Genomic DNA, 23,816 nt, shown 5'->3' on the forward strand with positions numbered 1-23,816 from the left:
GACTGAAGCAGCTGAGCGTGGCACAGCACAGCCCCCTCAGTTCAGGCGGCCAGTGTCACCAACTCAACGTAGGGCGGCCCCTGCTCAGAGTGGTCCCCGCCTGCACGTCGCTCTCTGCCCTCCGCTGGTTTCTGATCTCCTTTCACCCCTAGGAGCACCGTGGGTGGCAGGCACACCTCTCCCCTGGAGACTGTTGCAGATGAGCTTCTGAGCTCTGCTCTCAGGCAGGAGTCATATAAGTATGGTTCCTTCTGGCTTTTTGGTGAAGGGGCGGGAGTCTCTGTTTCTGGGTGATCTCTCTGAGGCCACGGACATCAGTACACCTAGGGTCAGCCAAGGAGGATGGTGTGTGCCCCGGAAGTCAACCTCTGAGGTCACACGGGCTCCAACTACAGGGTCCTCTGGGTGCCCTTGACTCTACTAGTGAGCTAGTGGCTTCTGGGTGAGCTCGGAGACTCAGGTATCAGCAGACTTGGCCCGGGGAAGCCAACCGTGGGCTTTGGAAGGATCCAGACCTTGAATGTTTAAGCTGAAAGTGAAAAGTGAGTCTGCAAATGGTCCTCTTTCCTTGGCTGTTAAGGAGACAGGTCTTTGCGACGGACCTCACTGAAATCTAGCACAGATGTCTTCTCCTGGGGCCTCTTGGGTGGGGTGGCAGTTTTTCAACTGTCAGCAACCTTTCAGTTTAAAAAAAAAAAAAAAAAGCAAACTTTCCAGTCCTGTTCTACCTGGAATACATTTTCTCCTTGGGGGCCCCTCCCCAGGCCTCTGCAGTTCTGTCAACATTGCAAAGCCAGCCCCCTCCCTAGCCGCAGGCAGTTGAATGAAGCAGTTCTTTGCTCCACCGAAGGAAATATTTCCATGGAGTTGGGCCAAAAAAACCCCTTGCTTGAATCCGGGCTGGCCCACACCCAGAGCCAGGGGGACTGGGTGGGGGCGTGGCTGGGCAACGTGGCCACCTTCTCTTGGTGTCAGGATGTGACTTCTAAAATCCACCCTGTGGTGGTGGGCTTCCTCGCCAAGACCCCATTCTTGGCCTGCCTCGTCCCCTAGTAAGTGGATTTCCTTAGGTCCCTCTGTGCACGGGTACTCACGGACATTCCATTTCTTTTACTGTTATCAGCTTGGAATTTGTTCACCTCCGTGATGGGATCAAGAGAGACTTTCCAGGTATCAAGTGTGGCTGTGGGGCTGCCCCCAGACCCCTCACTCCCATCCCATGCCCAAATGTCTCCATCCGAGGACAGTGCCTTGAACTACTCAGGAGGGGGAGTCCTGAGTCTCGTGATTTTTATTTACTTACTAGAAAAATATTTCCTATTTGAGGCCTGTCAGAAAGAGGCTCAAATGGTCAGTCTTCTTGGATTGCTGCATTTTCAAAGAAAAATAAAAGCAATACATGTCAGTAGAGAAATCCATAAAAGTGTAAAGAAGACAAACCACTCAGAATTTATTCGCCCAGAACAGCTAATGGTTTGGGGGTAATTTGGAGGTATTACCTTCCAACTCCTTTTCATTGGCTCTAATCATGAAAAGGATCTCTAAAGAGCAGCCCACCCTCTCTCCCCCACACTACACACCCCAGAGTCAAACACAACACACTGCCTGGAAGGCCAGGAGTCTACTGGGAAGTCAGCTTTATCCGTGGCCTTTCATGAAAGGCGCTGCATTTTATTTGTCTTTTAATATCTACAGTTTGGCAAACTCTTCTATGCAAAGGTTGGGGCTGCACCCGGAGCTCAGGTTTCCAGGGAGCAGCATGCTCCTGACATTGGGGTCGTGGGTAGAAAATCCACATGTGATCAAGAAGCCATGAGGCTCCCTGCTTACCAACCACAGGATCACGACACACCACAGGGACCACCAAGACTCTGACTCGCAGGGCGTGTGCGTAGGAATTGTGTTTGGATAAGTGAGAGCAGAACGAAAAAAGGGAATCCCTCCTATAAGTCCTTAAATGCCAATTTCAAGTGTTCAGGCTTTGTGTTGAGGGCAAAATCAAGTTCTCGAAAGGTGGTTAGTGTAGGAGTCACAGATGAGTGTGTGTTCTAGAAGTGAGTGATAGTCGCTCAGTCGTGTCCTTCTCTTTGGGACCCCATGGACTATAGCCTGCCAGGCTCCTTTGTCCATGGATTTCTCCAGCCAAGAATACTGGAGTGGGTTGCCATTGTTCTAGAAGAGTTACTGTCAATTCCAGCATCCCAGAAGACAGGATTGTGTTAGATCATTCTCCCTGAATCCTTGATGCCCAGTTTTGTACTTTACAGGAGGCACAGAGGTGGTATCTGATAATTCCAGTCTCCCCCACCACAAAGCAGGTTCATAGGAAGACCCTCTGTGTGCCCTTCTGCTTCTTTGCCTTGGGATGAGGTCTAGGGGGAGTGAGGGTGGTTCAGGGATGTGTGATTTGGGGGGTTTTGAATTGCCAGAGGCTGGCACTGGTCCTGGCATCAAGAAGGCAGAAGCATCAGCCGTCACTGTGGCCAGCCTCAGGATGTGTGGAAGGAAGACAGCTCCGGGGAGAGATTTCTGGGGAACACTAGCATTTTACCTGGAAGACTGAGAAGGTCAGCTTAGAGGGGCAGGCACTCAGGGGTCACTGAGCAGTAGAAGCCTGAGCGTGGTTTTGAATAAGGGAACACATTTACCCACGCCTGGAAGATGGCTATGGGAGGAGCTTGTCTTCATTTCCTGGCTGAATCTTAGGACGTTTGTCTACTTGCCCACAAGTATGTACATGTGGATAGGAGACTGCTCACATGGCTTTTGAGGGCTCCCAAGAATGAATTTAAAAAAGAAGAAAAATGTATGTTTTGAATTAGATCTACGTGAAAAAAGAGAAAGAGAATGAGGCAGCAGGCTGAACTGTGTGTCTGGGCCACTGGCTCTCCTCCAGGGATCTTCAGGAGAGTTGGGTTTTAGCATGTACAAAAAGAAAGTGAGCCATTTCTCAAACTTGGATTTCCTTGTCTGTTTTGCCCTATCGATATGATCTGAGCCTTCATATGTCTCTTTTCCAGCAAGTAAAGCTTACATGACATTGTTCAGATTGAGAAGCAGTTTGGATCCAAATATTACCATAGAGTTAGCTCTTTCAAGTTCTTTTTTTTTTTTTTTTTTGCTTTGGACCAACAAATATTTAAAAAGTTAGGTTCTGAGCTCCAGAAAAGCCAGGAAAAACATTTAAACATATGGACTCTGTGTGTGTGTGTGTGTGTGTGTGTGTGTGTGTGTGTGTGTGTGTGTGGTTAAACCAAGCACAGTAGAGATTAGTTTACAGCAGTCTGTCTTTCTCTCTGCCTTTTTCCCCTTCTATCTCTTTCTTTCTTTCTTTCTTTTAGGAAGCCAGAAGGATAAACACGTTGCCATGGAGTTCTGTTTAAAATAAAATACAATGGAAAGAAAAGCAGCATGATGAAGTAACCACATGGACGGCAGGATACACCTGATACTAATTACTGTCATGCAGAATGTTCTGGAAGACATTTGACTCGCCTGATGTATACATTCAAATCAAGCAGAGCAGGACTGGAAGGCTCCTTGGGGACCATCTTGTCCAACTCTTTCCTTTTTCCAGATGAGGAAATAGGGGCCCAGAGTGAAAGGCCTGGACAGCAGCCGCCCAGTTAAAGAGGGAGCAGAGCTAGGATTCAAACCCGCGGCACTTTTGTCGGAAACACAGGCTTTCCAGGGTCTTTTACCTTGGCCTGTCACTGAGACCTTGAAAAAGAGGAGTGGGATTTACTGTGAAGCTCTGAGCAGCAGGCCAAGGAGCCAGGAAAAAAAAGCAGAGAGGCGGATTCTGCGCCGGGAGGCCCACCTCTCCTCCCGGGGGCCAGGCCTCGAGGACGGAGATGCGCATTGGCCATCTGGAGTTTCTCTTTCCAGGGCCTCTCGGAGGCACCCCAACCAGAGCTGGGGGCTCCTCCCAGAGCATCGCTCATGTCCATTCGGGGCTGCAGGAATGACGCCAGGAGGCCGTCTCTGGAACAGCCTCCAGGGACCCCTAGTGCGTAACTACTGACGCTCTCTGGTGGCCGCCTCCGCTCCCACGCAGACTTCCCACGCGCGCGGAGGGTGAGCTGGCGCCCCCATGACAATGCGCACCCCTCTCGCCTCTGCCCCCGAGAGGCTAGCAACTGGGCCTGCGGGTGTCTGATTGGCCGCGCCGGCTTGACGACAGGGGCTCCTGGCCGCTGATTGGTCCCTGCTGGCTCCGGCTGTTTCCTAGCTATTAATACCGTGGCTAATAAACGCTCTCCTGTTGACGAGGATGCTCGGAGCCATGATTTTTTGAAGCTTTCTTGACACCCGCGGTTGGTGCGGGCCTTTCTGTTTTGCAAGTCCTGCGGCCGGGGCTCTAGTCTCTGGGGCACCTTGCATGCTCTCAACCAGGCTATAAAGGGGGTTCTCGTCCCCCTCTTACGTTATCTGACACTTTTAGGTAGCTCCTCGCCATGGACCCCAAAGGCCACTTTATCTTCATCTGCCCAACAGCCCGCCTGTAAATGAGCCCCCTGCCCAAGGCTCGGTGTCTCGTGCGACTGGGTGGTCCATTTTCACTTCCCTGTCTCTTGTGGTGGGCTTACAAATAGCTCAGTCCCTTCTTTCCTGCCCAGGAATCTCCCGACAGTTTTATAGTCACCTACAGGATCGCTAGCCACCGCGCGGGGAGAGGGCGAGGGGGCGAGGGTGTTGTTGGCTCTGAAGCGCCTCTGAAGCTCCCCACAAGAGCATGGGAGCTCTTTCTAACTTGATACCTCCTGCGGAGCCACTCTGTCTTTCCCCTTAGGGACCCATCACTCATTCTTACCCCTCTTCTGTCACTAGGCGCTTCATCCTTGTCCTCCCGGCTGCCACCCACCTGTCGCCCTAAGATAGATCCTTAGTCCCTTTCAACAGCATTTTGACCTTTGCGAGAGGACATTTGATTGACGGTTCTGCCCACTCTGCCGCTCGGTGCCCGGCAGAGCTGCCGAAGGCGGCACCTGTTAAGGATTAAATCTCATGTGCCAAGTCCCGGAGTCCGAGGCCGTGAAGCTCTGGTCTGCGGCAACATGTGTCGCTGCCTGTTTCCCCGGGGGCGAGGGGGTGGTGGTGGTGGTGGTTCAAAGTTGTATGTGTGGGGAAGTGATCTCAAATTTGGAGGGGGGTGCCCTATGGATCTCCTGGTGGGACACGGACCTCCTTGAAAAGTACTTTCCCTATAGGGACACATCTCGTGTCTAGACTACGACAACTCCTTTTCTTAGGGGTACCCCCGCTTTTCTTTAAAGTGGAGGAAACGGACCTCTTCGCAGAGGAGGGGGACATTGCAGGGTTCTGGGTACCCAGGCTGTAAGCGGCAGAGCCGGGAACTCACAACCCGGTTTTTCTGACTCGGAGGTGCACTATGGAGTCTCCTGATCAGAAAGGGACGAGTAGGCTAGAAGGAGGTGACAGCCGCCGACTTACGTTTGGGTGCCGCTTGTCTTGCCTAGGGCATTTTATTTCCCAGGACAATAAGCAGAAAGCATCATTTTCTTTCCCTAAGCTGCATCCTCTGATAGAGGTTCCGAAATAGCCAGGTGTGCGATCTGCCGCCCTCAGCGCCCCAGCTTTGCTCTCCGCCCGCCCGAAGACAACCACCCCTTGTCCAGGTCTCCCAGCAAATCGTGCACAGAAATCTCCCCCGCTCGGCGCGCGGGCTCGTGGAGGGAAAAAGCCCCGGCGGGCTCAGGGTGTTGGTCATGGCGGCGAGGGGCACTGCGGCAGATTTTTCCCTCCCTTCTTTGCTGCAATCTGGGTGCGGCTAGAGCAATTTGTCATAGAATCTGGGGGGCTCATTTTTCCGGCCAATCACTTTTGGAGAAATGAGCGCATTGCAGCAGAATGCACTGACGTCAGAGACCACCCCTTCTGCGCTTCCATATAAACCCCACCCAGCCAGCCCCTAGCGCAGACGGCGGAGAGCTGGGATGGAGCGCGCCTTGGCCCGCTGGCCTGGGCCGCGGCTCCTCCGGAGAGCCCGGGCGCCCACGCGAGAACCTCCCTACCCGGTGAGTGGTTGGCCATCCTTTGCCCGAAAGGATGTGCGAAAGGAAGACGACACCCCCTTCTGGGCTGGGCTCCGTCCTACTGGACCTGCCGCGAGATAGATACCCGAGACCGTCTCCTGAAGGCGACCACTTAGCCTGGTCCCCGAGCATCGGCGACGGAATCGGGTCGTGAAGGAAAGTCTCGAGGCACATTTTCCTGGAGGACGGGGGAAAAAAAAAAGAATCACAGGGCCCCTTTCCAGTCTGGTCACTGAGGGCAGGCTGGGTGGTCGCAGCTTCAGTTACGGAGTGGGAGGAATATGAGATCAACCCCTTGTCAGAGGCCAGTGTGCCGCAGTCACCGCGGTCCAAAACCGAGATTTTCTGGGTTTGAAGCCACCTTGAGAATCGTGAGTGGTGAGAGACGTGGTGGTGGATGCATTCCACATTCCCTAAGAAATGGGGGGAGCACCCCAAAAGCCAGAGTCTCCCGGGCATATTTTCCCGCTAGTTTTGGCCAGGTTCTTGGTGGCCGTAGGCATCAGGAGTGGAGGTACTTATCCGCTAGGGGTTCCAAATCCAAGTACACAGGTTAGTGCAAAGCCTACTCCAGCCAAAATTCAGACAGTAGCATTGCTACCTGATATCATCTGGTTTATTAAAATAGTGGAGAGATATGGCGCCCAAGTGCAAACCTTCCAGAAGCCCCCCCACCCCTGGACGGGTTCCGTGCATAAGGGCGGCTGGGGGGGGCGGGTCAAGTGATTAGGGGTACATGCAGAATAGAGGCAAGGGGTGGGTTGAGGTGGAGGGAAGGCTGTGTCCTTGGGTCTGGAGGGGCTGGTCAAAAGGGAAGAGAGAAATACGGAAAAGGGGGGCGTGTTGGGGGAGTTCTGGGCTCCGGGAGCGGAGAACTGAGGGATCGGGGGGTCTTCTCGGTGTTGCGCGATGGTCCCTGGAAGGTTCTGACGTGTTGTGGGCTTTTGATTTTTGATCGAACCGCCTCTTGCCATTTCCTTTGTCCCTGTCAAGCACCCCCCCCTCCACGCTGCCCCCCCCCCACGGTGGGCCGGCGGGCTTGGGGAGGGGGAGCTCGAGCGGGTTGCTACGTGGCAGGTTTCTGGAAGGTTCTCTCGCTGGCCGCCAGAGGGCGCCCGCGGCACTGCGGAATTTGGGGGGGCGGGGAGGGGAGGTGGCCTTTGTTCTCCTGCTGGAGGGGGTCGGGCGCGGGATTTCCTGGAGAGTTCTGGGTGCATCTACCTAGGGAAGAAATGTTTTAAGACCCCCAGGGAACCTGGGGAGCGGTTGCAGGATTTCGCGCTGGGTCGCGATGCCGTGGTCGGCACTGATTGCGTGACCTAGGGCGTCGTGGAAGAGCGTGGACACAGATGAGTTTATTTCGGCCGGTTTGGGTTTTGAGGGTCTGAAAAGGTGTGGCTCATCTGAGTAGGATGGAGAAGCCGTAAAACGGTTAATTAGGCGCCATCGTGCGGGGGTCTTGAGATTCTTACTGTGGCGGAGAAAAGGAGACGAGATTTGGGGTGGGGTGGGGGGCTCGGTAGTGGTCTGGGTAATTTTAGGCGGTTTTGGCTACTTTTATTTTATTTCCTAGCGGTACCGTATCTGTATCATGTGTCCAGAGACACATAAGTGTGTGAAAATAGTGTATTGAAAACTGGGCCTTTATAATTTTAATTAATGGGTGTGTAATTGCATTTTCTTGAGGTTGGCGCCAAGATTACGGTGTTTTTACCCATCAAAAGTGGAATCTTGTTCTGGAAAGACCCCTATGGCGACTGTCCCCTTGAAATGCTCAGCTCTTTCTGGTGCCAGATTGACTCCCGCAGTTGAGGGGCACAGAAGGAGCTCAGGACCTGAATGGGGGGGGGCGAGCGCCCCCCCCATAGAATCCACAGGTGGATTCTGGCTGGTGTCGGCCGGCGTGGCGTTTAGGGGACCCAGCGGCCCTGCGCGATTGGCTGGGGTAGGCTCTGCCCCCCCACTTTCTTAGGCCTGAGACCTGTTGGGCGCCCCCTCCACCTTATGCCAGCTGTGCCCCTGGCAGCTGCGGGCCGGGCGCGGGCGGGAGGCTGGGGTGCGCGCAGGTGTCTGCTCTCGGCTTCTGGGTGCTGGCCGCGCGCCCCCTAGCGGTCGGTGTCTGCAAATGGCTCTCGGCCCGCTAACCAAGGCTTCAGGTTGCGCACGCGCACACCGCGATCATTTGTGCCCTGTCAATCAAATCTTCCTTACCCCCTCCCACTTCTCTCCCTCCTCCCCTTTCCGCTCTTTTCCCTCCTCCCGTTTCCGCTCCTCTCCCTCCTCCCCCTCCCCTTTCCTTCCTCCCCCTCCCTTTTCCTTCCTCCCCCTCCCCTTTCCTTCCTCCCCCTCCCATTCCCCAGCCCCTCCCATTTGCGTCACCCCTCCTTTCCCCCCTTCCTCTCTCTCATTCCCTCTCCCCTCCCCTTCCCCCTCCCCTCTTCCCCCCTCCCCCCTCCCCGTTCCCCCTCCCCCCTCCTCCCCCTTCTTTCCCCCTTTCCGTTCCTCCTCCCCCTTCCTCCCTCCTCCCCCTTCTTTCCCCCTTCCCGTTCCCCCTCCCTCTTCCTCCCTCCTCCCCCTTCTCCCTCCTCCTCCCTCCTCCTCTTTGTTCACTCCCTCCTCCCTCTCCCTCGGGCTGCCCCCTCCCTCCCTCTGCTGTTCCAGTGCCGGCCGTTAGAGGTCATCAAGACGGTTTCTAATTGTGTCCCCCTTCCCCTGCCCCAGGGTCTGTCTTCAAGGATGACGCCTTCCGTCTGCCTTCCTGCCACCAAGGACCACCTGTGGATGACGAGCTGATGCCCAGGTGCTTGCTGCTCACCTCCGTCGTATGGTACCTCAACCCATCCTAGTGGCAATTGAGACCCAATACGGTGGGCAGACCCCCCACCCCTGCCACCCTGCTTGCAGCACCCCCATGCCCATTAGCAATTAAAAGGCAATTTAAAATGTTAACTAATTAGGTTTAGCTGTAATCAATTCATTTCAACTTTAACACCTAGACTTGGCCTTCTAACCTTTGATCTGTTGCAGAGGTCGCCAGGAGCAGGGGTTCCTGGATCCCACCAGCAAACAAGGCAACCACCGGGCAGTGACCGCCCCCCCCAGGCCGCCGAAGGATGAAGAGGACTCGAACTGACCAGCCCGCTGTCCCTCTTGGCTAAGTGTTGAAACCAGCGCCCTAGTGAGGGGGCGCTGGTTAACCTTGGACTTTCGATGTGCTTCTGCCTCAGTGCTTTGCTTTTCTATGTGTGTCTGCTTCTGTTAACCTTCCATCAACCTGGAGGTTTCACCATCCCCAGGGAGGTGTCAGTCTTTCTCAGTCCACCCCGCCATTACTCCCAGGATGGTCTGAAAGGAAGGGTCCCTTTGGGAACTTCTCAGGAGGGAGACCTGGGCCAAGGGCTCGACCAGCATCTCCCTGGCAATTCCAAGGCCCAGGGTGGGCTTCTGGAAGGAGCATGATTCCAGAGGCCATGCTACTGAACTGCCAGGGGCATCCCCACCTCCTCCAGATCTCCTCATCCTTTCTGGGGAACGGGATCGAGAAAAGCAGCCTCCCAGGGTGTTGTGAGTGTTGGTCCGATTCTGGGAAGCCGGTAAGGCCGGGCATAGACGAGGCGGTCAGTAAATGTTTTTTCCCAAACAGGTTGGTCGACCACGTCCCCCTCGCCCCTCTCACCTGTCTCACGCTTCTCGTTTATTCTCCCACAGCGCTCCGGACAACCCCAGTCCGCAGGGCTCTCGGTGTACCAGGTAGGGGCCGTACTCAGCCAGGGCTGACCTGAGTCAGGCCCTGAGTCATTTCCGAGCACTGTGTATGTTCTGAGCCTATGTCGTTGCTATGTCAGATGTCCATGTGAGCGAGGCCGCCTCATTTACAAATGAGAAAGAATGTGGCCTCGATTTGAGTAATTTTAAAAGGTGGAGGACAAGAAGACAGAACTGAGCACCCCTCCCTGTGGGATGGGAGTGACCCACACTTAGAGTGAGGTCGCTGAGGCTGGAGGAGTGTGAGCGTTTTGTCCCGTTCCTGGCAAGAGAAGGGGTCAGAGTTGGACCCTGGGTGCCATCAGGGGCTGCCCCTTACCCCCGCCTCCGCCCCAGAGTCCTACCAAGAGCCTTTTGATTTCCACTCCAACGTTTGACAATGGGACAGCCTGTTTGGAATCCCAGCTGCCTGGGGTGGTCTTGGGGGTCTTGGGTGGCCCCACTGCTGGTACCATGTGCTGGTCCCACCTCTCAATAACGGTGTGACCTTAAATGCGTTGCTTAACTTCTCTGAGTCTCAGCTCTTTTCATGGCCTAAATGGGGATTAGGGGGGGAAAAAAAAGCAACACAAAAAACACCCGCATTTATCTACCCCACATGGCGCTTTTGAAGGCCAAATGATGTAACCACTATGAAAGTGCTTTGTAAATTGCTGTGGAAATTGCGAGATACTTAACACCAGGAGGCTGTCCCTCATTATCACATGCCCAGCCTTGTCTCCCCCAACGCCCCCCCCCACAGTAATAACAGCTAGCACCCACTAGGTGCTGTGTGTTTGCACTCAATAAATAAATTCCAGAAGAAATAAAAACAGAATTAATTCAACAAACATTTTCTGGACTGCCTACAATATGCCCCGCACACCAGGCCTGGAATGTGATACAAAGATGATGAAAACAAGTCTCTTGGAAGCTAATTGGGGTCCTCGTTTGACCAGCACTTTCTTTCGTCCCCTTTTAAGCCAACCAGTTTTGTCCGGACGAGACAAAAACAACTCGGGCCGCTTTAGAGAAACCCGGCTTGGTGTAGACAATAGCTCCCGGGCTTCTGAAAGGGGCTGATTGGATTATGTGGCAAATGAAGGTGGAAAGATGACTTGGGAGGTGGCAAATGAAGTGGGCGGAGATCTGCTGTGAGTTAATCCAGGCTATTAGGAGGGACCTTTTGTCTTCCAAAGGCTGGCAGGAGCTTTCACCACTGGGTTTTACATCCTTAATGTAAGGACGCATAATTCATGGTCAGTGAAAACTCAGGCCCCAGTGAGATCTGAGTGGGCTGTAAAATTGAGCGTCCTGCTACCAGTGAGTAATTATAGGGGACATTTATGTCTCCCTTCGCAGTTGGCAAAGGCCTTTTGGCAACCATCAATTCATGTGAACCTCACAACTCCCTGTCCGGACCCCGGGCTGGCCTGCACCTCCTCGGGGAACAGAGGCTGTCAAGCGGCCTTCAGATGAGGGCATCTGAGGTGTCTGACATGGTAAAGGGAGCGGAGGCCCCCCACCCCAGCCCCTCCAGTCTCAGACCTGGCCCTTCGGCCGCAAACGAGTCCCTCCGAATTCCTAACTTTGCTTTCTCTGCAGCTTCTGAGCCTCCGGGCCTCTCCTGGCCTCCTTTCCAGCCTCTGTCTCTTTCCTTCCGCAGCCCCGCCTCCTGTACAGCCTATCTACATCCGCTGTCTTCCTTCCTCACCTTCCGTTTCCCCTCCAACCCACCGCTTCGTGGTCTCCTCAGGTCCATTGAACTCCACCAGCTCTAAGGTAATGACTTTTCTGGAGCTTAAAATTCCGGACACGTTTTCGGCTCCCGGACGCACGGACGTGTATTCAGTGTTTCTCTCACAGCCTTCCCAGCTCCTGGTCTCTGGTGTTGACAGACAGCCCTCTCCCCTCCACCCCCTGACCTGTATGTAGATGGTACAGAGTCACCTGCCTCTGGCCCTCCTTCTTAACCTCTCCTAGAAGAGTATCCAGCCCTTCCAGAACCTTCCAGAACCTGCCTCTTGGCATCTTCTCTGAGTTGGAGTCCTAACCACCTAGAGCCGAGGCCTCGAGGTAGCTCAGTGTTTCCAAGCCTTTCCACCTTTCTCTCAGTTGCAGACGAGTTATCTTTACCTGGCAGGTCAGGTGGGCTATCGTACAGGTAAAACCTCACATCCCCACTATTCGAGGAACTTGAAGTAAATTCAGTCAAGTGTTCATGAGAAAATACAGCAAAGGTTGCCCTCCGATTTTCTTGTAGGTTAAGTTCCCACAGGAAGGAGCGCAAAGGAGAAGAAAGAAGTGAGGGGAAGGGGGGCGAGAAAGAAGCAAAGACTAGAAAAGGGCCCCTAAGGGGAAAAAAAAAAAAGCAAGGGGAGACTTAGAAAATACGAAAACCCACCCCCCAAAAACACATCCAGAGAAAGGTTCCTTCTGGGGTTAGGCAAAAAGAAAGTAAACAGGAAAAAGGTTTCAATTGATTATCCCAGTGACAAGTCCCAGGAAGCTTTCAAATCAAATTGCCCCATTTGAGGTTTTTAACTCCTTCTATCGGGTTTAACCTCTTTACCTCCCGCATCCTGGTTAAACCCTTCTCCTGGCCCCCTCGCTGGTGATTAAATCCTGAAGGTACATGGAGCCTTTCAGTGAATGAATGGCCAGCAGAAAGAGCCCTCCCCCTCCCCCCAGCTGTGTTTTTCAGTTTTATTCCACTTTCTGCCCTTTTCCCTTAATGAACACAGGGCTAATCTTGGGCCTTGTCAAGGAAGAGGCTGTAGACCTTAATGAGGTAGCTGCTGGATTCCAATATTCATCTCATAAGGAGCCTTCTTTGTCTGAGAAGGAAAGACACACTGATTATCATAATGAGGTGAACAGCGGCTGCAGGGCAGGGGCGAAGAGGGTCTGAAGCCACACTTCTAATTTTGGTGCTGGAGCCCAGGGACTTATTCTGCTCCCCATTCAAGTCTTTGCTTCTGTCCCAGGTCACGGTGCATGGAGTGAAGTAGAAAGTTGCAGGCAGCTTTGGGCCACAGATGAGGGTTGCTCTGCAGAACAGTTCTTTGTTCGACCCTGTGTGCAGACCAGCCATGGGCCAGGGTGACTCAGGCCTCTGGGGTCAGTTTTCCAGGAGCAGAGAGACAGAGATGCGGGTCAGGCTCACCCCGGACTCATTCTTAGGGTTCCTGGGTGTTAAACCTATAAGACTTCCAAAGGCTGGAAAAGTAAGGCTGCACCTGTAGCCGAGCCAGCGTCTGGAACGCCCCTCTCAGGTCAGGAAGTGTATGGGTATTGGTACCCCAGCACAGCCCCATCCTCGTAGAAGGGCAGAGCTGGGGGCTCACACTCAGCCCCTCATATGATGAGAGACCCCAGCGATCTGTCAGGACCACTCAGATCCAGTTCCAGAACCCGGCATCACCCACTTCACCCCCTAACGGTTCCCATGTCCTGCGCCCCGCCCCACCTGTCAGTCCTCTCTGCCCTCATTCTTAAAATCCCTGGAGCCCTTTCATGTCTTTAGGGAAGGTGTGCCTGAGTCAGAAACTTAACCTCACTTGAAGGCAAATCAATCACGATTAGATCACTCCAGTTAAACCTCAGACTCCAGCCAGACCTTCCCCCAGATGGGGGGGGCGGGTGGAGGGGTGGAAAAAGGAGTGGGGTGTGGAGAAGTGCAGTGTTTGGAGCAAGAAAACTTGATTAGTTGAAAACTTCTGGTCCTCCCTTCCTCAACTTACCTCTTGGCTAAAGGTCCCCTGGTGTTGGTGGATGAGATTTAGACACTTCCTGAGTCAGCAGAACCACCTCCCATCCAGTTCACTAGATGACAGTGTGGACGGCTGCCCAGATGGCCAGCTGGGCCCACTCCATCGCTTTTGGTGGTGGTGACCCCAGATGTTGCCCAGACTTGGGGACTGGATGGGGTGGGCACTTCTGAGAATAGGGGGTCCCACCAAAACCTGCCCTCTTCTGTGCAGTTTGTGGAGAGTAAACTTACAGGGGAGCTCCTGATGTTTCTAGAAGGATTCATTTTAAGTAGGAAAAGGAAAATCCATAGAACCCTTCATACCCTCAAATACATACCAATAATTAAAACATCTGCCCCAGAGTCGTTAATATTTTAGCATTTGAGAACCCAGGGAGGAGGTGGAAGGCAACTGAGCTCATCTTCTGAGGCCACTGGCAGGGAGGTGTCTGTGTTCATGACTCCTGAGTGGACGGTGACTGCTTTAACCTGTGTCCTTGTTTCTGCGGCCCCCCTCCCCCCTTCTGCAGCTGAACTGAAACAGCTCCCAGCTCCCTGTGCGCGCGGGACACCTGCCCCCCACTCCTGCAGCCTGGGGGTCCTGCCGGTCTTCCTGTGTGGGCCCCGGGCCCCAACGGGCTCAGCCATCATTCAGTCAATCCTGGAGGCTCCCCCCAGTTCTTCTGATTATTCCAGTTTTTTCTGCTTTCACTGCCCCCTTCTGTGATCCATCCGTCTTCTCTCCCTGACTCCCATTTCCTCATCTGGTCCTCAGGGGGGCGTCCTAGGCCAGTCCACTCCTCCTTTGGGTGTCCCAGAACCAGCCTGGCACAAAATGGGGCTCAGTAAGAGTATGTGGGATGTCTGTTTGGACAGGTGAGTCAATGAAGGAACTTGACTGTCAAACTGCTAGGTGGGAGTCACTGGGAGTGCAGGAAGTGTCAGGTCTAAAGGGTGGAGGGTGGACGTCCGCTAACAGGGCGGTGGGTGTTGCCCCACCCCCAGCCCCCTTTGAGCGGGGCCCCACCAGTCTCACCCCTTCCTGGACTCACGCATCCATCCCGTCATCCAACAGTTGATCCTTACTGAGCAAGCCCATAGCTCGGCCCCGGACTGGGCACCTGCCACCCTAGCGCGTCCCTTGATGGCCTCTGCCTCCCCAGGGTAGGGGGCCGGGGGGTTGCTTCTGCCCAGGGTGCCCTGTCGGCTCCCAGGCGCTGGAGCAGCATGCTTATGCTCTGTAGAGAAGGCAGGCCGGGGCGGGGGGGTGCGAGGGGCAGGCCTGCTTTGCCTTGCTGTGGTCGGGTGGCCCCCTTTGAATCCGAAGCCTGGGGAGGGGGCCCCGAACCTACCCTTCTCCAGGGCTCAGCTGCAGGTCCCAGCTGGCCAGCCCCTCCTGCTCGCCCAGCCTCCCTGCCTGTCCTGTGGCTAAGTGCGCATGGTCGTCCTGGGCCCCCAGCCCTGAAGTTCAGGACTGAAGAGGGGACCAGGGCAGCCGTGGCGTGTGTCCCCTTGGGCTCTGGCTCCACCGGGTCTCCCTCTTGAGCTGGGGGTCCGCAGGCTGGACCCCTCCCTCCAGGATGCCCTCCTCCTCCTGGGACTATATCCAGCTCGCCGCCCCCACTTTGTGGGCGGGCACCTGCCCACCGCCAAGGGCCCTGGCTGGGAACCTCCAGGGGACCTTCAGGCCTCACCTTTCCCAGCTGCCCACCGGGCTCCTCCTCTATCTGGCAGCTCCTCCTCTATCTGGCGGCTCCTCCTCTGGCTTCACCCTACCCCCCGGCTCTGCTGGCCAGATCCGATCTGTGTGCCCTTCCCTGTGCCCCTTTCTCTGGGTTCAGGACCCTGTGCTTCTCGGCCGTCCACTCTCTGCTTAACATGATGGTTTCCTCACTGAGCCCGCACCTGTGGTTGCCTGCGTGCTGCCCAGCCCACCTCTCACCTGTGTGCCTTTTCCCTGTCTCCCCCAGTGCAAGAAGGCCTTCCCCCTCAGGGTGACTCAAGTTTCCAGTGGGTCTCCAGTGGCCAGGGCGCAAGCCCCCCAAAACCCGGCAGGCGACCTCCCCCTAGCATCCTCAGGTACCTCCTCCTGTGGGCCTGGCCTCTCAAGCTCTGAGTGACCCTGGGCTGCAGCCAGGCTTTTGCCCTGTCCTCTTCTCCCCACCCTAATCCCCCCAGACCCCCTTGCCATCACATCCTGCCAGGCCTGACTGTCCAAGCGCTGTGTCCTGGTGAATCCCAGGCTCGGCGCCCCCGCCCCCCAGGCCTTGTGGCCCGTCTGGGCTGCCCCCTGGCTTGTCACTTCCCACACCTCTTCCCGTCCTTGCCACCCCCAAGAGCCACCTCCCTCCACCAAAAACCATTCGGCAGGTGAGACCAGGCTCTCTGCCTTTTCTGGGTCTTATGTATGTGTGGCTTTTCTGGGGGGCTCACCTTGCTGTCCTTCTGACGTCTGCCTGTTCCTCCCCAACCAAGGAGCCCCGGCGGCCCCGGATCGTGAACGCCTGGACGGAGGAGGTGGAGGAGCTACCCTGGAGCAGTACGTCTTCCGGAGGGTCACCCGGCGTCTCGCGCCCGCCCCGAGCCGCGATGCTGCTGCCTGGATTGGGGTGAGTTGCGTGCTTTTTTGAGACACCACGATTTCATCAGGCTTACTCAAACATGTCTCAGTTCGAGGAGGTCCACATGCAAACCTTGGGAGGGGGTCACTTCCAAGGGCAAGTTCTCTGCCACCCCGACCGTGGGGCTGGGTGTTCTGGAAGCCGCCAGGAGCTGAGACCCTTCTGCACCAGCACGGTAAGTGGGGAGCATGCCCTCGGGTCTGGGCTCCTGAGAACCAGCGTGGGCCAGGCACACACATAGTAGGTCCTCACAGAGCTTTGCTGAGCATGGTAACGAAATGAATAGCAGGACATTTGCCCTCCGCCTAAAGCCCAGCTACTGGGCCCCTTTGGAGATGCAAAAACAGCCATGCCTGTCCGCCTGGAGCTGGAAAGGCGTTTCTGCCCACACACCATGGAAACATCAGTGGCTGTGAGAATGCTGGGTTCTCCCGTGCGAGGCTTTGATAATGTCCTTTAATCAAACAGTGGTTTTTGAGGGAGTTCTTCCCTTGGCCTCGTCTCCTCACCCCTGACATTGCAGCGGGGATGGGAATGTTTTTGTGTGTTTAAATAAAATCAGTAATGGTGGAACACAAGAAAGCTGGGGTTAAGCTCTACAAGGCTCTCTGGGCCCAACACTTGTTTATGGGACCTTCATTTATTCAAGAAGCGTTAATGGAGCCTTGGGGGCCTGGGGATGGGGCTCTTCTCCAGGGGCCTGAGGCCAGCTTTGCCTTTAGGACCAGAGGGTCTAGTTGGATGCCTGGGCGGGTCCTGTATGGTGATGTGGCCTGTGTGGCATCCAGGTCCGGTGGACAGGGGTGGGGGGCTCCCCCGAGGGCGCCTAGCTTTCTGTGGTCGCAGCAGCTGAGCCCACGGCAGGGCTCCTGGAGGGGCCTTGGGGGTGTTTTCACAGCCAGCAGCTCAGTGGAAGGTGGCTGGCTCTGTGTGCATGTCTGAGACGTTCGGGGTAGCCACTGGGGTGAATGAATGAAGGCACTTAAATGGCCGGGATGGCTTGGATGATGGGGTGAGAGTTGACTCAACTCGCCTGCTGTTTATGGAGGCTCAAGTGGGCCCAGTCCTGTCCCTGTCCTGGTGCCTCGATGCTCCACACAGGTCTCTGTGAGAGGAAACGGGGGCCACGTTGGAACTGGGGGCCCTGTCTTGGGGTGCGCCCGCCCTTATGAGCCCTGTAGCCCAGTGAGCAGAAGGGCTGGACCCCAGTACTCCCCAGGGGTCTCCGGTTTCCAGCAGCTTCTGTAAGGCTCTTGCATCAACCAGATTTGGGGGACAGCTCTTCCACAGTCCTGCCCTCCTTCCCTGAATGGGGAATGGGCTGGGGATGTTATTTTGAGCAGGCGAGAAGGGAAGAAGTATTCATACAGGGGGCTGACCCCTTTGTGCACTTGTTTCCACTCCCCAGAGAGGTTGTAGAGAGGTGGAGAGCGTGTGCCCAGGCCTGATTCCAGGGAGGGGGCACCAGGCGGGCTCCGCCCCTTGACATTTACTCCGAGGCTGGCATTTGCCACCTGCAAACATGATGATGTGGAACGGAGCCCGGGAGGGGATCTTTACAAAGGGCAGGATCCGGGCTCCGGGATGTTGTATCCGGAGCTTACCAGAAAGATCTATGTGATTCGTCGGAGCCAAATGCCCACGGTTCCTGGATGCCTCCCTCCTCAGGGACATTTCGGGAGCCCCCTCCAGGTGGGCTGGGCTGATGGGCAGAGTCAGGATGGAGGCCGATCCCCAGCCAGTCCCGGACTTTGCCAGACCCCCGCCCCTTCTCCTCGGTATTCAGGATGCCTCTCTTTGGGCTGTGTTGAATTTTAGAGGCTTTGGTGAATGCTCAGTCTCAGGCAAACACATATTTTGGATTTTGTGTGTCATTATGCAGAAAATTGGAGAAGGCAATGGCACCCTACTCCAGTACTCTTGCCTGGAAAATCCCACGGACAGAGGAGCCTGGTAGGCTGCAGTCCATGGGGTCGCTAGGAGTCGGGCTTGTCTGAGCGACTTCACTTTCACTTTTCACTTTCATGCATTAGAGAAGGAAATGGCAACCCACCCCAGTGTTCTTGCCTGGAGAATCCCAGGGACGGGGGAGCCTGGTGGGCTACCGTCTCTGGGGTCACACAGAGTCGGACACGACTGATGTGAGTTGGCGGCAACAGCATGCAGAAAATGGGGGCTTCCCTGATAGCTCAGTTGGTAAAGAATCCTCCTGCAATGCAGGAGATCCTGGTTCGATTCCTGCATCAGGAAGATCCCCTGGAAAAGGAAGAGGCTACCCACTCCAGTATTCTGGCCTGGAGAATTACGGGGACCGTAGAGTCCAGCAAAGAGCTGGACACTTTTCACACAGAAAATAGAGTAATAGGTATAATAGGTCAAGTTCTTCATTTAAAGAAGTTGAAACGTAGCATCATCCATCTGCCATCGTCCAGTGTTGAAAGAAAGGATCATTTTCAGGAAAATTCTTTTTTGGTGGATTGGCCCATCCCTGAGCAGTAAGCGGTGAAAATGAGGCCCTAGCCAGCCAGCCAGACAGGTGGGAGGGGTTCCCTGGCCGTTTGTGGTGGTGCTGGGCCGGTCCTCAGGGCCGCCTCTAGCTGGATGCTTCCCGGTGCGCGCAGGTATCAGGAAGAGATGGTGGTCTTGCTGGAAAGCTGGTCCTTGGGCCCCACCTGCTTCCCCCATGGTGGAGGGGGGATGGGGAAGGGGGCTGAGAGCATCGCTGCGCCCCCGCGCGTCTGGAAAGGAAGAAAATGCCCCCTTCCTTACCCTTCAGTCTCCCACCTGCACGTTGCTTGTGGGGCTGATGGCAGCTTTCAGGGCCCCTGACCTTGTGTCTCCTAACTCATGACTCAAACCCCAAACGTATTTCTCCAAATAATGTCAAAAACTGGCAAGACTTAAGGGCAACGGGAGGCATGTGTTTCTTATTCATTCATTTACATGAAGGAACTTAAATGTGGTTTTTTTTTTAATGACCAATCTGACTTCCAGAAAGAAAAAAAATCACCCGTCTTTAATGAGCTTGCTAATGAATTTTTCCTTGAAAAGAGGAAGGCAGCTTTACACAGAAGGGGGTGTGGAGGGAAACAAATTAAGGCCCCAAAGGGTTAAAGGGCAGTGGACAATGTAGAAACCGCCATTGTGAGCTGAATCAGAAGGTCTGGGGTGCTGGGAGCATTTTCTTTTTAGAAGACTGACATTTAACAAGTTGCAAATAAGCCCCAAGAACTGGTTCCTTTTTCCATCTGCGGCTTTGAGCTCTGCCCCTTGTCCTAAAGAAGGACTTAAAGGGGTCTGACTACCTTGGTCTCCCATCCCCGGTTTGAACAGATGGAAAATTCTGGAAAAGAGTTAGTTACAGCTTTCCAAATGAGGCCATCTGAAGCATGGGATCCCCATGTTGAAAGGAAGAGAATGGTCTGTAGGGGAGAGTGGAGGCTTTCACTCTGGGGCACCCCCCCAACAGTTCCAATGGGCAGCCCCAAGTCCCAGCTGCCTGCCTATGGCCATTTTTGGGGGGGGGAGTGTCTAAGGCAGGAGTTAAGCTGAGGTAGCACTCTGTTATCGGCGTCTCATGAGTCAGAGTTTTGGGGCCAGGAGGGGAGAGAATGAAGGGACTCTTGGAAATCCACCGGGAGGAGGTCAGCCCCCTACAGTGTCCACTGCCAGGCACACCCCCCACACCACATGCAGCTGCAGCAGGAGGGGTCTCAAGGTCACTTGGATCCAGCAGAGGTCGAGGGTCCCCTCCTCAGTGCCCGGGCGACATGCTAGCAGTGCCCAAGAGGCTCATTTCTGAATGCCCACACATCCTCGAATTCCTCGTGCCTTCCAGATTTTAGATACTTGGCCCCTTATCCCTGCCTTTGGGGAACTCACCGAGGGCCTTGGCAGTCGTGAGGGGCCTGCAGGCAGAGCAGGTGCGGGGCGGCCGAGGCCGGGGCAGGCCCCAACTTGGGAAGGGTGTGTGTGTGTGTGTGTGTGTGCGTGTGTGTGTGTGTGTGTGTGAGAGAGAGAAGAATTAATTAAGGGAGAGGAGAGTGGTGGAGGGTGTAGTCATGACTCTCCTAATTGCTCTCCAATTTCTTTGGGCTTCAACAAAAATCCAGATGGAGGGTTCTTAAGTCCTCCTTCCTGGGAGTCGGGGGGCCAGGGTGGCGGGGGAGGAAGGCTGCCCACCACCTTCTGCCGGGCGTCTCTTTGCAGAGTGAATAGGGTCTTTGGCAGGGGTTTAAGGAGGGGACTTAGCCTGGGAGCTCCCAGGGCGGTGCAGATGGAGACAAAGGCCTCGCAGAAGGAATGTGGGGAGCCCCCCACGGAGAACAGCCACCTGGGGATAATTGGGAGGCCCAGCGCAGATGAGTTTTCCCAGGTTCTGTGAATACATTCTCTCAATAGAAGGTGCCCTTTCTTCACATGAAAAGAGGAAACCTCAATTACCTCCCCCTGAAACTGTGTGCGTGTGCGTGTGTTCCCTCCGGGGGCTGCGGCAGGGCCCCTCGCCCTTGTGTGCATGGCGGGGGCTCCGAGGCGCATAGACGAGAGGCCGTACAAAGCATGTCCAACCAGCCGCCCCGGCGGTGCGACCCCAGACCAGCCCGGACTCCCCCGACCCTGGCCTTTCTCTTTGCGAGTTTCTCAGGAGGGGGAAGCAGAGTCGCCCTGCCTGTAAACAAGAATCTGATCAAACCGGGCCCAATGCCCGAGAAACAGCCGAAGGAGACAGAAGTCCAGGGTGGAAAGTTGGGGAGGAGGCTGGTCGGTGGCGGGGCAGAGACTGACCACACGTCTGTGCTGGCCGTGCAGACTCACAGCCGTGCTGATCCTTCCAGCTCTTTCCCTGGGCCGCTCCGTGGAGCGGGGGATCAAGTCATTCCTTCGGGTTAGGAAACTGGGGCTTCTGTGGCTCCAAGATCCGTGGGGCTGATGCTTGCACTTAGGAAAGGTGAGAGAGGCAGGCAGTCAGCAGGGGGCTCAGGGTCGGGGCCACCCTGAGCAAGGGGACCCTCTGAGCTGGAGAAAATCAAGTTGGCACCCTTGCTGCCCCCAACTGTCCCGAGGACTCAGGCCCTTCTGGAGGAACCCAGGGCAGAGTCCTGCCACAGGATGAAAGCGTCCTGGTTCTGAGTCTCTGCTGGTGCCTCTGTGGCTGCTGGCTTCTGGGCCTCAGTTTCCCCATCTGTAAAATGAGGCAGGGATGTCGGCACTAGAAAGATAAGGGCTCTTTCACCAGAGGAGGGGATGGGGGTCCCCAGGTGTTCAAATTGGGCCCCCACTGGCCTCCTGGCTGGGGGCAGGGACCCCCTCCTACTCAGGCCTGGTCAGTCAAAGGAGAGAGTCCAGATTGGGCACTTTGGGTGCCCCAGGGTCAGGCAGCAGGTCTGCATTGGTCCTCTGGGGACCTGGTTCCAGCCTATGCTCAGCTCCCACTGTGACTATGACCTTGGTCCCCAGTGGGCCTCAGTTTTCCTCTCTACGAAATGGGGGCAGTGCAGGATCACGGTCACCTCAGGGTCCGTGGGGCCCTGGGTTCCTTCCAGCTGCTCGGGGGTTTGTTTGCTGAGTCTTGAGAGTCAGAGGGCTGGAGATCACTGGTCTTCGTCTCTCCACCCTCTTTTACTTCCAAGACAAGGAAAGCAGAGACCTGAGGGAGCCGGGTGTGAAGCCCACCGCCCGTGGCCAGGCAGCAGGGTTCACAGTCGTCAGCCAGTCCCTTCGGTCAGCTCTTTGTGAACACAGATCCTAATAAGGCTCGTGGCCCAGAGCAGCTCGGTGGACTATTCTTCCACGCAGGTGGGCTGCCAGCCAAGCCTGGAACACCTTTCTGGGCCGTGTAATGAGCCTGGCCCGTGGCTGCGGTCCCAGGAGGGTGTGCCAGGCCGCACCCTCCTGTGCGGCTCGCCCTGGGGCCTTTTGGTCAGGAGACCTTCTGCGGCACCTCTGTGGGTGCCCTGGCCCGCTCCGTGGAGAACTTCCTAAAAAAGCCATCAGGCAGAGAGGCAAAGTTCTGGAAAAGCAATCAGCCGCCTGCCCCGGCTGCCCATCCTAGACTCAGTTTTGCAAACATCTCTAGCTGTCTCTGTGCTTCGGTGCACGGTAGTAAAGAGCGCACAAACCCGAGGCCAGGCCTGCACCCGGTGATTACCACGGTGGGCTACAGCCTTTGTTTGCTGACCTTGGTTGCTACAATACCTGCGAGCTGAAATGAGGGATCGGGAAATTGCCAGCTTCAATTAGACCGGCAGCCTGCCTTCCCAAGTGCCTCTGCCACTCTATCCATTAACGGTAAACATACGCCAAATAGGCCCTAATTCTCTCTAATTGCCCACTCCTGAAGCAAAGAGTGAAATTCCAGGAAGAGGCGTATGTAAACAGCCCCCATCCCCCGGCCAACTGAAATCAGAGGACTGATGGGGGCCGGCGAGAGGTTGGTGGTGGTGGGGGGGACGTGATTTCAAAAGCTGTCCCAATTACCTCTCCTATTTTCATAAATGAGCCCGCAATGTTCAGGGCCCTGGCCTTCACAAAGGTACAGGAAATGAGGTCCGCCAAGAGCTTGCATCTGTTGGGGAAAGTTGTGAGGGGGTGATCTCTCCTCAACAGGTAGGAGGGCGAGGCTGATGACTGTTTGGATAAACTGCGGGCTTCTATTTCTGAGAATCACCATTTTATGAAAAATCGTCCTTTTCCATCTTTTCCCTGCACTCAACACCCACAAATGATATATATATATTTTTTTCGATTTCAATATTTATTGTATAGAAGAAAAGTAGATTAATTAGTAAATAGTAAAAGGTTTGGGAGGATAAATATATTACAGTAGGAAAAATTCTAAAATTTTATTTCTTTAAATCTATTTTTTAATCGGAGGGAAATTGCTTTCCGGTGTTGTGTTGGCTACAGTGTTGCGTCTGCCCTACAACACAAGTCAAGTCAGTCATATATATACACACACACACACACACACACACACATATAATTATGACTGATCCACAAACGATTTGTACCAGACACCAGATCAAGGAGGTCCCATTTGCCCCTAAAGTAGAGGAACTTTAAAAATCTTGAGAGGCAGTATACGGGTAGCTGATTCATGATGTTGAACAGCAGAGACTAACGCAACATTGTAAAGCAGGTATCCTCCGATTAAAAAAAATATATCCTATGATAAGCTGTAGTGGAAAACAATATTAAGAAAAGAACTAAATGTGTGTATCTCTTTGCTGCACCGCAGGAAGTAGCAATGTTGCTAATCAACCATACTTCAGTAAAAAGAAAAAGAAAGAAAACATTTCCTGAGAAGCAGAGCTAGGGTTTTCTAACCCTCGTAAGCCCCAGAGGATGATTTTGGAGTAGGTAGCAGGGCTTCCTGTGTGCATCGTGAGCGCAGCACGTGCGTTTATGAGGTCTCCGGTCAGTTGCTTGCGACAAGTGTTCCTCTGGACCCTAGAAGGAAGCTTGTGTTTTCCTTTGGTTCCAGACACTGACTCATCTCTGCAGTGTCTTCGTCTGTCATGATTGCAGCCCAGCACCGCAGTGCTAATCCATCACCACGGTCGCAGGGCTGGGACACACGGAGCTCAGAAACCAAGGCATGACTTTGCTGGGGCAGGGTCCTTAGTCGCAGCCTGGGGGTCTGTG

At 54.9% G+C, this 23,816-nt stretch overlaps 1 long non-coding RNA gene across 15 annotated transcripts in view; it reads left to right on the forward strand.

The window, feature by feature from the left end:
• Positions 1 to 5,937: 5,937 nt before the first annotated feature.
• Positions 5,938 to 23,816, forward strand: part of GTL2 (WAS/WASL-interacting protein family member 2) — a 35,219-nt gene continuing 17,340 nt past the window's right edge. For 2 of the 15 annotated variants that reach the window (XR_001022322.5, XR_003585775.2), the window contains exons 1-6: positions 5,938 to 6,038; positions 8,778 to 8,856; positions 9,084 to 9,806; positions 11,467 to 11,582; positions 15,522 to 15,630; positions 16,027 to 16,160. This is a non-coding gene — a long non-coding RNA (WAS/WASL-interacting protein family member 2). Of the gene's footprint in view, positions 6,039 to 8,777; positions 8,924 to 9,083; positions 15,631 to 16,026; positions 16,161 to 23,816 lie in introns of all 15 variants that reach the window. The other 13 variants (XR_003585777.3, XR_003585772.2, XR_009597291.1 and 10 more) reach the window with 9 other exon arrangements.

The sequence above is a fragment of the Ovis aries genome, chromosome 18 (assembly GCF_016772045.2).
Source record: "Ovis aries strain OAR_USU_Benz2616 breed Rambouillet chromosome 18, ARS-UI_Ramb_v3.0, whole genome shotgun sequence".
NCBI classification, from domain to species: Eukaryota; Metazoa; Chordata; class Mammalia; order Artiodactyla; family Bovidae; genus Ovis; species Ovis aries.